Below are 17,021 nucleotides of genomic sequence, written 5' to 3'. Positions count from 1 at the left end.
GGCCCCATGCCACGGGACCGTGACGACGACCTGCTCCGCGTGAAGTGTCGACTAGAAGACCGGGATGGACGTTCCTCCTCTCCGCCCTCCCCGGACGAGGCCCGTCGCGAGGCTAACCTGCGGCTGCACTTGGAACAACCGACAATCTCGTCCCCGTCTGCCACCCCCCCCCCCCCCCGCGCAGCAACGACCGCCGTTCTCCCTCCCGGGGCGGTCGGCGCTTGCCCGGCCGCGGTCGCTCGCCGGCCTGGGATGGGTTTCGCTCCCCGGCTCGGGACTCTCGCGGGTCCCCCGCCCGCGATGACCGGTCGGCTCGCCGCTCGCCAGCCCCTGACCGGCGTCACGACCGGTACCTCACACCGGCCTATTAACGCCCGCCAGTCGGCGCCTCTCCGACGCAACGCTATGTGCCAACATGTTCCCAGCTGCAGTTCCCTCCTCCCAAGGGCCCTACCAATGGGCGTGGTCGTCAAGGGGCCAAGAAGAAGAAGCGCAAGGGCCTCCTTTGCAACCCTGCCTTTGCCGCCCCGTTGCTCGAGGGTTCGGTCGCGACCGTGGGAGATGCCCCCTGTTGCTTCAACTGCGGCCTCCCAGGACACTTCTAGGTGGCTTGTCCTAACTCGCCGACTTGCTACCTCTGGAAGGACGCCGGTCACCCTGCCATCCTTTGCCCTGATCGGTCGATGTCTGAGGAGCTGATGGCCTATGGCCATGGCATCAAGGGTTTGGCGTTCTTCCACATGGAGAACCCCGATGTGACACCGCCAGTGCCCTCCCTCTCGACCATCGTCACTGTGCTTGGCAATGGCGTGGCCTCCCCTGAGATGATTGAGGCGGAGCTCAACCATCTCTGTCGGTGCCAGTGGGACTGGCAAGTCACCGCGATTGCTGGCCACCAGTTCTCTTTGATCTTCTGCAACATCGCTAGTCACGGCTTGTGTCCCCGGAATGACAACATTAGTCTAGCCCTCAATAAGCTCGTGGTCGACATCTCTGAGCTGAAGCTTGACCTGAAGGCGGTTGCGGTCCTCAACACGGCCTGGATCCTGACCGCGGGCCTCCCCGACATCGCTCGCTCTGAACGGGTCATCCATAACGTAGCGCGATTCCTAGGCAAGGTGGTGGTGGTCGATGAGCTCTCCCTCCGCAAAGAGGAGGAGGTCCGTGTCAAGACGAAGTGCCTCGACTCCGACGAGCTCCGCGCCACTGTCTGTGTCTTCTTCAACGACCGCGGCTACGACCTCAAGATTCGTCCGGAGCCCCCCAACCACACTGGGCGCCCCTCGATCCTGTGACGATGGATTCGACGGTGCGAGCGATGATAGGGGTGGGGGGCGGTACGGCCACTCATGTCGTGGCTGTCATCACCGCTCGATGGCGAGAAGGACTTCTCCGACCACTCCCGCTAGCCATCTCAGGACCCTCCCCCTCCCGCCATCTTGGGGGATCCTCTGGAGGGGGCGTCACTCACATGTTGGTCCCCCTCACGACCGCCTGGCCCCGCTTCCCCGGGCGGCAGTGGGGCCTCGGGTTCCAGCATGCCGGTGGCTCCCATGGAGTCGCCCCGCTCCCTAGCCTCTCCATAGCTCTTTGATGTTCCCCCTGATGCCCTCTCCGGTTCCTCCCCTCCCACCCTGTCTTGGGCTCGCGGCTCGTGCATCCCTTGTCCACTCCTGTAATGGCAAGTGGGCAGGTGGTGATCGGGGAGATCGGTCCTGACGTTCCCGCCCTGTCTTGGGCACGGGGCTGGTGCGGCCCTTGTCCACTCCCGAGATAACGAGTGGGCCGGTGGTAACGGGGAGCTCGGACCGGACGTGGCGAACGCCCCCCTCCGCCAATCCGCCCCCCTCCTGATGGCCTCCTCACCGCCACCGCTCCTGGTCCCGGAGGTGCCCCCTGACCTGCAGCCTACGTCGCGTGGCCCTTGGCTGACCCTACCTTGGTCCTCACCACCCCCCTCAGCTGGTTGGGCCCGGGGCGGGGACTGTGGAGGTGTCCACTCTGGTGGCCGTCCATCTTGACCCACCAAGGACTGTTGTGTTCTCTAGGCGGGTGTGATCGGCATCGACTCCGGTGGCTTCCTCCAGGCGCAGCGACAGGATCGATGCTGCTCGCTCGGTCGGCCACCCGACCCCATCCATCTCCGAGCTTGCAGAGATGCGGGCTGCGGCCAGGAACTTTGAGCGAGGTGCACCAGTGCTTCCTGCTACTACTTCTTCATGCTCATTCTCCGCGCTTGAATCTGTCCCCTGGGCCGCCTCGCTAAGGTGGCGACCGATTCTGCGATCGTCTTCAGGGGGAAGTGGGGCCCCCCTTACAGCAGATTGAGGCCATTAGGGCCCGTTAGCTCCTCGATGGCAAACTGGCGGAGTCTCACGCCTGCCTTCGCTGTGCCCCTGCCGTGGTGTCCCCCTCCCGTCCCCTGTCGCTGGATCAGCCGGGGCTGAGATTCATGGCCGCACGTGTTCCCGCACTGCCGCACTACTTGCCCAAAGTTCCTCCCTTGTCCTGGGGTCAAGCAGCCCCTTCGTGGTTGCTTGATGCAGGCCCTTTTGTGGAACATGCGCGGTTTCGGCCAAGATGGCCGGCGTCGTCAACTTATCGAGTATATACGCGATGAACATATTAACATTGTTACCGTCCAGGAGACAATGCAGGCAGACTTCTCCGTGCAAGAGTTGGAGCAACTGATTGCACACCTCTTTGCTTGGCACGGGCTCCCTTCTAGTGGGACCTCTGGCCACTCCGGTGGCATCCTTCTAGGTGTGAAGGATGCCACCTTCGAGCTAGGTAGCATGGACCGGGGTGAGTCCTATGTTAGTATGGAGATTTATGAGCGTGCCATCAACTTCAAGTGAGAGCGTGCCACCACCGCTCCGCGGCCTTCCTTAAGGAGCTTCACAACAAGATCTCCTCTGCCACTCTCCCAATGGTGGTGGGCGGTGATTCCAACCTCATCCGCTGTGTTGAAGACAAGAGTAATCGTCGGGTGAACTTTCCATGCATGCAGGTCTTCAATGACTGCATCGCGGACCTCGGCCTGCGTGAGCTCGATCGAGTTGGCGCCAGATTCACCTAGACCAAACGCCAGGCAGACCCGACGATGTCTGTCTTGGACCGGGTCTTTGTGGATCCAAAATGGGAGCCCAAATGCCCCCTTGCCTCCCTCCAGGACATAACCCGCATTGGATCGAATCACGCTCCCCTTCTACTCTCCTCGTAGAACGTTAGCCCTCCTTCTCCACCAAGATTTAGGTTCGAGGCCTTTTGGCTTAATCAGGCCGGCTTTGCCGATGCGGTGCACACCCGCTAGGTGGCACCGCGTGCCTGCCCCCACCGCTCTGTCTCCGTCATCGACTCCTGGCAGCTCTATGCTAAGCTTGCTCACCAGTTTATGAATGGTTGGGGGGCCAACCTTGGTCGCAATCTCTGTGAGAGGAAAAGAAGGCTCCTCAAATCTATATAGGCCCTTGATCTTCGGCCCGACTCTTTGGGCCTGGATCCGATGAGTGGATCATTTGCTATGACCTTGAGGACCAGCTAGCGGTGATCTACTTCGATGAGGAGGCTTTCTGGCGCCAGCGTGGAACCCATCACTGGGTTCTGCGGGGCGATGCCAACACCGCCTACTTCGAGGCCATTGCGAACGGCCTCGTCATCGCAACTCCGCCCCCCTCATTTGGGATGGGGAGACCCATCTCCAGCGCCCCACTGAGATTCGTCCCCACGTAGATGGCTTTTTCAAAGCCTTATTCTCGTCGTCCCCTCGGGGAGGGCTGTCCCTGGCCCAGTCCTTCTGGGATATTCACCAGCGTGTCTTCGACTCGGAGAACGCGACACTAACGGCTTCGTTCTATGAGGACGAGGTCTGGGCGGCCATCAAGGGTATGAACCCCACTTCCGCTCCTGGACCGGATGGCCTCCCGGTGAAGTTCTTCTAGACCTTCTGGGATGTGATCAAGACAGAGGTGATGGCTCTGTCGATGAATTCTACGTGGGTTCCATTGATCTCTCTCGTCTCAACTTTCGGAACATTATCCTTATTCCCAAGGTGGCGGGGGCATCCGATATCTGCCAATTCAGGACGATCACGGTGATCAATGTGATATTCCCTATCTTGGCTAAGGGGTACGCCAATAGGGTGACCCAGTTGGCTGACCGTATTACCCATCCTAATCAATCGGCCTTCATCCAAGGTCGATTCATCTTGGATGGGGTCTTAGTCTTCCATGAGGTCCTGCACAAGGTGCGCACCAGGCGACATCGTGCGGTCTTCCTGAAGATCGACTTCCACAAGGCCTATGATACCGCCTCTTGGGCCTTCCTTTGGGAAGTGCTCCTCCGGAAGGCTTTGATGACCGGTGGGTGACCCGCGTGTTGCAGACGGTTTCGTCTGGCCAGACCGCGGTTAACATCAACGGGGAGGCTGGTGTTGGAAATATGCCCTAGAGGCAGTAATAAAATGGTTATTATCATATTTCCTTGTTCATGATAATCGTCTATTGTTCATGCTATAATTGTATTAACAGGAAACAGTAATACATGTGTGAATAAATAGATCACAATGTGTCCCTAGCAAGCATTTAGATTGGCTAGCTCGTTGATAAATAGATGATCATGGTTTCCTGATCATGGACATTGGATGTCATCGATAACAGGATCACATCATTGGGAGAATGATGTGATGGGCAAGACCCATTCCTAAGCATAGCACTAGATCATATTGTTCGTATGGTAAAGCTTTTCTAATGTCAAGTGTCTTTTCCATGGACCATGAGATTGTGCAACTCCCGGATACCGTAGTAGTGCTTTGGGTGTATCAAATGTCACAACCTAACTGGGTGACTATAAAGGTGCACTACGGGTATCTCCGAAAGTGTCTGTTGGGTTGGTACGAATCGAGATCCGTGTGACGGAGAGGTATCTCTGGGCCCACTCGGTAGAAAATCATCATAATAAGCTCAGTGTGACTAAGGTGTTACTCATGGCATGATGTGCTACGGAACGAGTTAATAGACTTATCGGTAACGAGATTGAACAAGGTATAGGTATACCGACGATCGAATCTCGGGCAAGTTCTATATCGACAGACAAAGGGAATTGTTGTGACAGCCCGATGCCGACGCCCCAGAAGATTCCCCTTCTATTCCGTTTTCGTTGTGTGGTTATTTTTATTTGTTGCATCATCATCGCATCATGCGCATCATCAGCGTTGCATCGGCAACCCGTTGCCGCCAGTTTTCAAAACTTGCATCCGTTGTGAGTTGCTGGTTCTCGTCGTTGTTCGTTCTGAGCCCGTTCACACACGCACGCGCTCGCGGCATCGTCGAAACCCTGTTTTAAAAGTGTGTTGAAAGCTTTCTGTGTTTGGGTTGAGATTTGACGTGTGGTGTTATTTTAATATAGGTAGGCCGCGTGCCAATTTTCATCGCAATCGGAGTTCGTCTGGTATTCGAACGGTCGACCGTAGCGGCACCGTATTCGGTCTATCGTCGGACGTGTTCCGGTGTTTTAAATCGCGTTGTCGCGCTGCCCGTTTTCTCTCTCATCTCCGTCTAGCCCCTCTGCACAGTGCACCGACCCTACGCGCAGCCCAGTCCGAAACCCCCCCGGACCCGAAAGTACGCTCGTGACCATGGGGTCCGGATCAACCCCGTTTTACCGCAAACCGTCATCGGTTTGTCCATTGGACTCCCTAACCCAGCTATTTCCGATCGTTCGATTTAAACGGAGGGTCGAGATGAACCTAAACCTAGCCCAATAGCTATATATTTGGGCCCTAGTCTAAATCAATCCAAAACCTAAAAACTAGGAGCCTGTCCCAACCGCCGCCGCCACCCCTTTGTCCCATCTCCCACATCGGGATCCCCCGATCCAATCAGTGCGCCACCCCCTGGTCGCCTCCATGCCCTGCCAAGCGAAGCCACTAGCCCCGCTGTTGACCCTCCAGTGCCTCGGATCGGGAGCTCGAGCCGCCCTTGCCCGGGTCCACGCCACCGCCGGATGAGTAGAAAAACTGCCCCACCATGGTGCTCGTGAGGAGCTCGCGCCACCGCTAGGGACGCCTCGTCCGGCCAGCACCTCGCCGGAGGTCGGAACCGGCGGCCCCGCACCGCTAGGAGCCACTCAAGGCCGAGCCTCTCCCGTCCCCATCTCCTTCCTCTCCTTCCCCATTTCTTCTTCTGCTCTCGCTCTCTCTCATGCTCCCCCTTTCTCTGTTTCTCTGTACAACAGGTGCAGGAGCCCCATGGCTGCCGTCTCGTCACCGTTGGACCCCAAGCCGCCGGAAGCCTCTCCAGCCCCGGGAACGGGACCCCCTCGCCCAGATCCACGCCCCCTCGAGCTCACCGTGTCCCTCCTCTGCGTCCTCTCGCTGTGGCCGCCGGCATCTGTTTCCCCGATGTGAGCAGCTTCCGTCTGAAACTCTGTTTATTCCCAGATCCGTTCGGATATGGCAGGTTAATTGCAGTAGCCTCTAAATTTCACCATGAGCAAGGCTGTAGCCGAGTTGGCTAGCGCAGCCAATTTCGAAGCAAGTGGACTGGGGTTCGAATCCCACGCGTCCCTATTTTATGTTGTTGTTTTCCTTTTTGATCTGCACTTCACCGCGAGCACAGCCAGCCTAGTTGTTTTGTTTTTCGTCAGGTTCATTGGAGTTGCAGGTTCAGTTAACTAGCTATGCTATTTTTACAAGAATAGTCAGCTATCCTAGTGGTAGGCACAACACACATATATCCAGGAGGTCTTGGGTTCGAAACCCCACGGCTACACATTCTTTTTTATGCAATTTCTCCTTCGAGGATGAGCTGACGCGAAGTTTCATTTAGGTAGAAGCCCACTTATTTCACGTGTAAGTAGCCAGACCAGCTGGTTAGCGGCAGGCCTTTATATCCATGAGGTCATGGGATCAAATCCCATCTGCCCATATTATTTTCCATTTTTTTAGTTGTACTTTGTTTTAGAACGTCCGTATCTGTTAAACCGTGCCTCGGATTAAAATGATTTCAACATGTAAGTTGCTTAGAATTTTCTGTAGTTTCACAATAACCATCTGCCATGCATATTTAAAACTGTTAGGTGTGCTGTTTTGCTTCGGTTTGCATGTCGACGTAATATAAATGGTTTAGGTCGTAACTATTTAACCGTATCTCTGTTGGAGATGTGCCATATATGTAAATGGGCCAGTACGACGAGTAAAAACACGTGAACCACTTTGTTTTGCCGTTTAACAAACCTAAAATGTGATTAGGACAAATCTGGACAGAATTAAGATTTAACACATGGGGTCATTTCGGAGATGCTATATGTCGTTTCCGGTCTCATTTAAAATGCCTAGCTAGGTAGATTAATTTGTGCTTCACCCTCGTGCCATGTTTAACAACATTTAATATATCCTGTACCTGAACTGGAGTGAACTAAATAATTAGACATGGAGTTTCGTCGATATGCAACTCGTTGCATATCGAGCTTCACTTAAAGTGTAGTGTTTGGTTGTTGTGTTTGTCATGCCTTGCATTAGACCGTTCATCCATCATATGTGTTGTGCATCGTGTGGTGTATATCGTGTGCTGATGCTTGTTTCCGTTTCCCTCCGTCTCGATAGAGTTCCGCAAGCGTGTCGGAATGTGAGGACCCGTTCGTCCACGTTGGGTAATCTCAAAGTTGAGGTTTTCCACTAGGGAATCCGACGAGATCGCGAGCTTCGTGATTGAGGATTTCTATGCGGCTTGTGGTAATTTGTGATGGACTAGTTGGAGCACCCCTGCAGGGTTAAATCTTTCGGAAAGCCGTGCCCGTGGTTATGTGGCAACGTGGAAACTCTGTTTAACACTGGTTCTAGATAACTTGAAGTTAACTTAATTAAAATATGCCAACTGAGTGCGTAACCGTGACTGTCTCTTTCGTGAGTTCGTTCTCCGATCGAGGACACGATGGCGTTATGTCTAACGTAGGTAGGTGTTCAGGATCATTCATTTGATCATCAGTAGTCACGTCCGATATGCGTAGATCTTCCCCCCTTATTTCTTGTACTCGTAAGCTTAGTCACCAAATATATGCTTAGCCGCTGCTGCAACCTCACCACTTAACCATACCTCACCCATTAAGCTTTGCTAGTCTTGATACCTTTGGAAATGAGATTGCTGAGTCCCCTGTGGCTCACAGATTACTACAACACCAGTTGCAGGTACATGTAAAGGTTACTTGACGCGAGCGCGTTGATTTTTCATTTGGAGTTGCTTCTTCTTCTTCTTCTTCATCGATCTATGATGGGTTCCAGGCCGGCAGCCTGGGATAGCAAGGATGGACGTCGTTCTTATTTTTCTCGTTTGTTTTCGTTCGTAGTCGGACCCTGCTCTTACTCTTGATGATTATGTAATGTACTGATGTGACTCTGATGTAGCTTGTGGCGAGTGTAAGCCAATTCTATATATAACTCATCTTTTCAGTACATGTACTTGTAACGATATCCATTCTTGCGATACTATGAGATGCGCTTCTATCCCTGACGAGGCCTTCGTGGAAAATTGAGGATAGGGTCGCATCTTGGGCGTGACAAGTTGGTATCATAGCAGTACCGACCTAGGAGCCCCCTTGATTGATCGAACTTGGCCGAGTCGGGTCTAGTGAAAAACTACTTTGAGTCTAGTTATATATCGGAGAGTAGGATTCTTTTTTCTCCTGTTCTATGCTCTGCTGAGGAATCTTGACGTAATAATTTCATTCTACTCCTCTTCTCACTCAAATTTTTTTTAGGATCACGCGGATATTTTGAGATCTATATGATGCCGATGTGACGGAGTTTTGTCTTGGTGCCTCCTATCTGCTCTATGTCTCAGGGGAGTTGAGCTCCAGAGGATTCTTGAGCACATCGTTATCATTCATATTTCTTAGTATCTCAGAACGAAGGATGTTCGTAATTGCTTCAATACTAGTAGTGGAGAGATAACCCCGATGTCCCCAATACTGGTGCAGATTGTTCGGGAGTACTGCCATACTTTGTATCGTTGTGATCACGAGGGTCTGTTGTAGATGAAGGTCCGAGATTCTGGTCGTGTGTTGACGGATGTGATACAGGTGACGGGTTAGTATAGGAGTTGATTGTTATTACTCCTTGTATCCGTGTACCAGATTGCATGACCAGATATTTCGGGAATTCTTAGGTGGGAATTCAAGTAGTTTCTTATAGGACAATCTTCCAACAAATAAATGATGTTAGGTTGGGGTTCGACATCTAGTGGATTCGTTTGTTCACGGTCGACTTACAGCGGTACACGTTGTGTCTTAAAGAGTCCTTGTAGCTTGCTACGACTCGGGGACGCTTCGTATGTCGGGTGCACTGCCTTGCACTTGATGGCTACTGTAAAATCGAGCCTGTGCGATCCTGTCCACGAAAATATCAGACGAAATCTTTCTCATGAGTTTGTTCTGGCTTGTTTCATAAGCCTCACCCTTTGTTTTGTTGGAATATGGTAATTTGTGTTGCTTCGATGTCAAGTGGTGATTTCATATCTTTCCTAATCTGTGTTCTCATATTTTTATGTGAATGCAAATTCCTTGCTCAATCAGATTGTCTTATCAATTCCTTTCAACCGGAGTCATCGTATCAATTCCATTCAACTGGTGTGCTTCTCTTCAACTGAATTCAATCTTATCTAATTTTTTGCAAGATCATTCTCTCATTTTATTCCAGAGTTCATCTCATCTGTCCCAAGTTGTCTTTGTTTTTTTTCCCGCCCTCCCGCCCTTGTTCTCGGTGATTCAATTTTCATTCAAGAGTTTTCTTTCATGTGCTTCCGTTGTCTGTTCATTTCTCTCTTACCCGATGATTCATTGTGAAGATTCTCAGGAGCTTGATGTTCATCCTTATTCAGTCTTATTAGTTTTTCGGTGAATTCAATTTAGTCGTCCGTGTCATCTTATCCATTCATCCTTGTAATTTTCTTCCCATGTCGGAATTTTTTATGAGCCTATCTTGGTATTCATTTCTCTCTTTTCGATCCGGAGCGTTGAAGTTATCTCTGTAGTTCTCTTTCCACTCTTTTCAATTATTTCGAGGTTCTCAACCTCATCTAGTTTCTTATACCGGTGCATTCAATCTTTCTTTCAATCGTTTCAACGGTGGTTCTTTGAGCGGGCCCATAACCCACAGGTTCTTTCCCAGGATCTTTTCTGGCTCTTTTAATCTTTTCCCGGAGGTCATTAATTCTTTTCAACTATGATGTATGTATGATTTCCATCAGTCATATTCCTTCTCCAAGAGCTATTTGAATTAATTCTCATATTGGCTCAACATTTCATTCTTCTTTATTCCGGAGTGTCTCATTAATTCTTGGTGGTGTTCTTTTCTTCATTCTCTTCTTTCAAGACCGAAGGAGTGTTTCTCTCAATCTTGGTCCATTCTCTTGAAGATTCATCATTTCAGCTTCGTCTTATCATCTTGAATTTGTCTCCAATCATGAGATTCTATTTCTTGTTATCCGGTGCTTCTCTGAGTTGTTTTTATTTATCGATCCTCCGAAGGCCATCATTTTAGAAGATTCTTCGTTCTCAGCTTTCAGCTTTCATCCTCAATTCTTCTCCATTGTGTCTCTTCGTTCGTCTCTCGATTATCCGGTGCCTTGTTCAAGTTTTCTCTCTGGTGGATCATAATCTCTTCATTCTCATGTTTCTCCATTAATTCGTGGTGTTCCCATTCAATTGTGAATTCTTACCGGTGTTTCTTGCAACATTTCTTCTATTTTGTGCTTTATTTATCTCTCTGTCTCTTCAAGATCATTTCAAGAGGAATAAGTGCTACGCTAAATCCATTGCTTGTCATCCATTAAACTTGATGAAGGATTAGCATAACATAACTATTATTCTTGTTCTTCCTTCTTCCAAGAGATTTCAATTCTTCTTTCGGAGGACTCATGATATCAATTCCTTTTCTCAAGTGTTCTTATCTTTTTTTTCCGGAGTTCCAAGTTTTATCAACTATCTCTTTGTGAAGCTTCATCTAAACCCTGGCAAGGTCATAATCTTATTCTTTTCTACCTTCATATCTTTGCATCGTTCATTCGTATACGAAGGTCCTTCTTGATGGTTCATCAAGGTTTCAATCCATTCTCAAGTGTTCTTCAAGATTCTTGTTGGAGAACCTTAGGCATTCTTTCCCTTGCATTTCAGTGCATTTATTCTTCCTCCTTATCATTTGAGGTGGTATTATAGCATTCTTGTTAGTGTAGGAGCCTCGAAGAGTTTTCCTTTCAAGAATGAGATAATTAAATCCATCAATTCTATGATCGTGAGATATTTTCAACCCATGATTTCTTCATTGAGATATCTTGGTTTGGACTTCACCTAAAGCTGTTCCTATGGATTGTGCTATTATGGTGTTTGTCATTAATTCCAGTTCTCATGCACCCGCTTGGTGTAAGAAGTTTTGATTTCTTCTTGCTCCCAATCTATCCTTGTTTCTTTTAGTGGTTGTTTGTCACCTCATATTTGTTGAGATGATTTTCATAAGCCCACTACTATCTTGCTTTTCGTTGTTGGTTTTCCAACTACTACGTCAATTCTATGACCGGAGGCTCTTCAATTCTATTGTGATGATAGTTGTCATTCTTTTCTTCATTCTCTTTTTCTGCTTGAGCTAGTTCATATTCTCTTGTTCCGGAGGCATTGTGTTGGTGCTATTTTCGGTCTATTTTGTTGTTCTATCAAGATCTTGGTGTTCCCTTGTTCTGTTTAGTTGTTTGTTATGTATATTGTCTATTTCTTTCATCTTATCAAATTTTTTGTCCCATTTTCCTACCGAAGTGCTGCCGAAATTTTCCGTGAATTCTTGCTTCTTTCTCATATCATTCCTCATCTCTTTGCAACTTTCGAGGATCGTTGGTTTCACTCGTTTGTCAAAGAAGCGACTAAGTTTTTACCTCTTGTTCTTCCTCATCCTCTTCCCCTTTCATTCTTGGATCTCGGGGCGAGATCCTCTTGTAGTGTAGGAGAGTTGTGACAGCCCGATGCCGACGCCCCAGAAGATTCCCCTTCTATTCCGTTTTCGTTGTGTGGTTATTTTTATTTGTTGCATCATCATCGCATCATGCGCATCATCAGCATTGCATCGGCAACCCGTTGCCGCCAGTTTTCAAAACTTGCATCTGTTGTGAGTTGCTGGTTCTCGTCGTTGTTCGTTCTGAGCCTGTTGACACACGCACGCGCCCGCGGCATCGTCGAAACCCTGTTTTAAAAGTGTGTTGAAAGCTTTCTCTGTTTGGGTTGAGATTTGACGTGTGGTGTTATTTTAATATAGGTAGGCCGCGTGCCAATTTTCGTCGCAATCGGAGTTCGTCTGGTATTCGAACGGTCGTCCGTAGCGGCACCGTATTCGGTCTATCGTCGGACGTGTTCCGGTGTTTTAAATCGCGTTGTCGCGCTGCCCGTTTTCCCTCTCATCTCCGCCTAGCCCCTCTGCACAGTGCATCGACCCTACGCGCAGCCCAGTCCGAAACCCCCCGGACCCGAAAGTACGCTCGTGACCATGGGGTCCGGATCAACCCCGTTTTACCGCAAACTGTCATCGGTTTGTCCATTGGACTCCCTAACCCAGCTATTTCCGATCGTCCGATTTAAACGGAGGGTCGAGATGAACCTAAACCTAGCCCAATAGCTATATATTGGGGCCCTAGTCTAAATCAATCCAAAACCTAAAAACTAGGAGCCTGTCCCAACCGCCGCCGCCACCCCTTTGTCCCATCTCCCACATCGGGATCCCCCGATCCAATCAGTGCGCCACCCCCTGGTCGCCTCCTTGCCCTGCCAAGCGAAGCCACCAGCCCCGCTGTTGACCCTCCAGTGCCTTGGATCGGGAGCTCGAGCCGCCCTTGCCCGGGTCCGCGCCACCGCCGGATGAGCAGAAAAACTGCCCCACCATGGTGCTCGTGAGGAGCTCGCGCCACCGCTAGGGACGCCTTGTCCGGCCAGCACCTCGCCGGAGGTCGGAACCGGCGGCCCCACACCGCTAGGAGCCACTCAAGGCCGAGCCTCTCCCGTCCCCATCTCCTTCCTCTCCTTCCCCATTTCTTCTTCTGCTCTCCCTCTCTCTCATGCTCCCCCTTTCTCTGTTTCTCTGTACAACAGCTGCAGGAGCCCCATGGCTGCCGTCTCATCACCGTTGGACCCCGAGCCGCCGGAAGCTTCTCCAGCCCCAGGAACGGGACACCCTCGCCCAGATCCACGCCCCCTCGAGCTCACCGTGTCCCTCCTCTGCGTCCTCTCGCTGTGGCCGCCGGCATCTGTTTCCCCGATGTGAGCAGCTTCCGCCTGAAACTCTGTTTATTCCCAGATCCGTTCGGATATGGCAGGTTAATTGCAGTAGCCTCTAAATTTCACCACGAGCAAGGATGTAGCCGAGTTGGCTAGCGCAGCCAATTTCGAAGCAAGTGGACTGCGGTTCGAATCCCACGCGTCCCTATTTTATGTTGTTGTTTTCCTTTTTGATCTGCACTTCACCGCGAGCACAACCAGCCTAGTTGTTTTGTTTTTCGTCAGGTTCATTGGAGTTGCTGGTTCTGTTAACTAGCTATGCTATTTTTACAAGAATAGTCAGCCATCCTAGTGGTAGGCACAACACACATATATCCAGGAGGTCTTGGGTTCGAAACCCCATGGCTACACATTCTTTTTTATGCAATTTCTCCTTCGAGGATGAGCTGACGCACAGTTTCATTTAGGTAGAAGCCCAGTTATTTCGCGTTTAAGTAGCCAGCCCAGCTGGTTAGCGGCAGGCCTTTATATCCATGAGGTCATGGGATCAAATCCCATCTGCCCATATTATTTTCATTTTTTTAGTTGTACTATGTTTTAGAACGTCCGTATCTGTTAAACCGTGCCTCGGATTAAAATGATTTCAACATGTAAGTTGCTTAGAATTTTCTGTAGTTTCACAATAACCATCTACCATGCATATTTAAAACGGTTAGGTGTGCTGTTTTGCTTCGGTTTGCATGTCGACGTAATATAAACGGTTTAGGTCGTAACTATTTAACCGTATCTCTGTTGGAGATGTGCCATATATGTAAATGGGCCAGTACAACAAGTAGAAACACGTGAACCACTTTGTTTTGCCGTTTAACAAACCTAAAATGTGATTACGACAAATCTGGACAGAATTAAGATTTAACACATGGGGTCATTTCAGAGATGCTATATGTCGTTTCCGGTCTCATTTAAAATGCCTAGCTAGGTAGATTAATTTGTGCTTCACCCTCGTGCCATGTTTAACAACATTTAATATATCCTGTACCTGAACTGGAGTGAACTAAATAATTAGACATGGAGTTTCGTCGATATGCAACTCGTTGCATATCGAGCTTCACTTAAAGTGTAGTGTTTGGTTGTTGTGTTTGTCATGCCTTGCATTAGACCGTTCATCCATCATATGTGTTGTGCATCGTGTGGTGTATATCGTGTGTTGATGCTTGTTTCCGTTTCCCTCCGTCTCGATAGAGTTCCGCAAGCGTGTCGGAATGTGAGGACCCGTTCGTCCACGTTGGTTCGTCTGCTTCACCGAGTTGTTCTTCTTCCAAGCGGGATCTCAGGCAAAATGACCATTTCCCCAGATACCATTACTATCATTGCGATGCTAGCTTATCGCTTCTATCGTTTATGTCTCATTGCCTACCACATGTTTAATATCAGCCTCTCAACAATGCCATGATAACCTTCAACCAGTTCAACCTAGCAAACCACTGATTGGCTATGTTACCACTTGCTTAACCCTGTGTTAGCGTTGCTAGTTGCAGGTGCAGTTGCTTCCATGTGATAACATGGGTTCCTTCTTATATCACCATATTAATACTATTTAATTTAATGCACCTATATACTTGGTAAAAGGTGGAAGGCTCGACCTTTCTAGCCTGGTGTTTTGTTCCACCTTTGCCCCCTTAGTTTCCGGCTACCAGTGTTATATTCCATAATTGAGCGCTCCTAACACGATCGGGGTTGTTATGGGGACCCCCTTGATAATTCATTTTAGATTAAAGCTGGTCTGGCAAGGCCCAACATTGGTACTACATTTGCCTAATCACCTAATAAAGTTGCATAGGGACTTTCCGGACCCCGAGGATAATTTAATCAACCCCCGGGCCAGTTCTCCTCATGAGTGTTGGTCCAAAACAGAGCATTGTGCGGGGCCACCGCGAGGAAACTCGAGGTTTGGCACTTGTACGCATCGGTTATCCGTCGTGTCCTGAGAAGGAGATACGCGGCTCCTATCGGGATCGTCGATACGCCGGGCGGCCTTGCTGGATTAGTTTTACCTTTGACGGAATATCTTGTGCATCGGGATTCCAGTGATACTTTGGGTAATCTCAGAGTTGAGGTTTTCCACTAGGGAATCCGACGAGATCGCGAGCTTCGTGATTGAGGATTTCTATGCGGCTTGTGGTAATTTGTGATGGACTAGTTGGAGCACCCCTACAGGGTTAAATCTTTCGGAAAGCCGTGCCCGCGGTTATGTGGCAACGTGGAAACTCTATTTAACAATGGTTCTAGATAACTTGAAGTTAACTTAATTAAAATATGCCAGCTGTGTGCGTAACCGTGACTGTCTCTTTCGTGAGTTCATTCTCCGATCGAGGACACGGTGGGGTTATGTCTGACGTAGGTAGGTGTTCAGGATCATTCATTTGATCATCAGTAGTCACGTCCGCTATGCTTAGATCTTCCCCCCTTATTTCTTGTACTCGTAAGCTTAGCCACCAAATATATGCTTAGCCGCTGCTGCAACCTCACCACTTAACCATACCTCACCCATTAAGCTTTGCTAGTCTTGATACCTTTGGAAATGAGATTGCTGAGTCCCCTGTGGCTCACAGATTACTACAACACCAGTTGTAGGTACAGGTAAAGGTTACTTGACATGAGCGCGTTGATTGTTCATTTGGAGTTGCTTCTTCTTCTTCTTCTTCATCGATCTAGGATGGGTTCCAGGCCGGCAACCTGGGATAGCAAGGATGGACGTCGTTCTTATTTTTCTCGTTTGTTTTCGTCCGTAGTCGGACCCTGCTCGTACTCTTGATGATTATGTAATGTACTGATGTGACTCTGATGTAGCTTGTGGAAAGTGTAAGCCAATTCTATATATAACTCATCATTTCAGTACACGTACTTGTAACGATATCCATTCTTGCGACACGACGAGATGCGCTTCTATCCCTGACGAGGCCTTCATGCCAAATTGAGGATAGGGTCGCATCTTGGGCGTGACAATTGTATACGGGATTGATTGAATCCTTGACATCGTGGTTGATCCGATGAGATCATCGTGGAACATGTCGGAGCCACCATGGGTATCCAGATCTTGCTGATGGTTATTGGCTGGAGAGTGTCTCAGTCATGTGTGCATGATTCCCGAACCCGTAGGGTCTACACACGTAAGGTTCGATGACGCTAGGGTTATAGGGAATTGTTATACGAGGTTACCGAAGGTTGTTCGGAGTCCCGTATGAGATCCCAGAGGTCACGAGGAGTTCCGGAATGGTCCAGAGGTAAAGATTGATATATAGGATGGATGGGTTTGGACGCCGGAAATGTTTCGGGCACCACCGGCAAAGTGCAGGGACCACCGGAAGGGTTCCAGAGGCCCACCGGGAGGGGCCACAAGCCCCGGAAGGCTACATGGGCCATGTGCGGGAGGGAACCAGCCCCTAGGTGGGCTGGTGCGCCCCCACACTCAGCTCAGGTGCACCAGAGAGGGAGGTAGGGGAAACCCTAAGCGCTGGTGGGCCTAAGGCCCAACTAAGGGTGCGCCACCCCCGTCTCCTCCCTGGCCGCCGCCCCCCCTCTCCCATCTAGGGCTGCCGCCCCCCTCAAGGGGGAAACCCTAAAGGGGGCGCCACCCCTCCCTTCCCCCTATATATAGTGGGGGTTTTGGCCTTTGGAGATACGTTTTTCAATCTCTCTCTCGGCGCAACCCTGCTCTTCTTCTTCCTCCTCTCCCACGGTGCTTGGCGAAGCCCTGTCGGGAGACCTCGTCTCTC

General features: G+C 50.0%; 1 pseudogene; it reads left to right on the top strand.

Annotated features, from left to right (window-relative positions):
• Positions 1-2,651: 2,651 nt before the first annotated feature.
• LOC123441632 overlaps positions 2,652-17,021 on the top strand; it is a 50,696-nt pseudogene continuing 36,326 nt past the window's right edge.

This window comes from Hordeum vulgare, chromosome 3H (assembly GCF_904849725.1).
Source record: "Hordeum vulgare subsp. vulgare chromosome 3H, MorexV3_pseudomolecules_assembly, whole genome shotgun sequence".
NCBI lineage: Eukaryota > Viridiplantae > Streptophyta > Magnoliopsida > Poales > Poaceae > Hordeum > Hordeum vulgare.
Note: the sequence above shows the minus strand (reverse complement) of the source record. Positions and strands in the feature narration are given on the sequence as shown.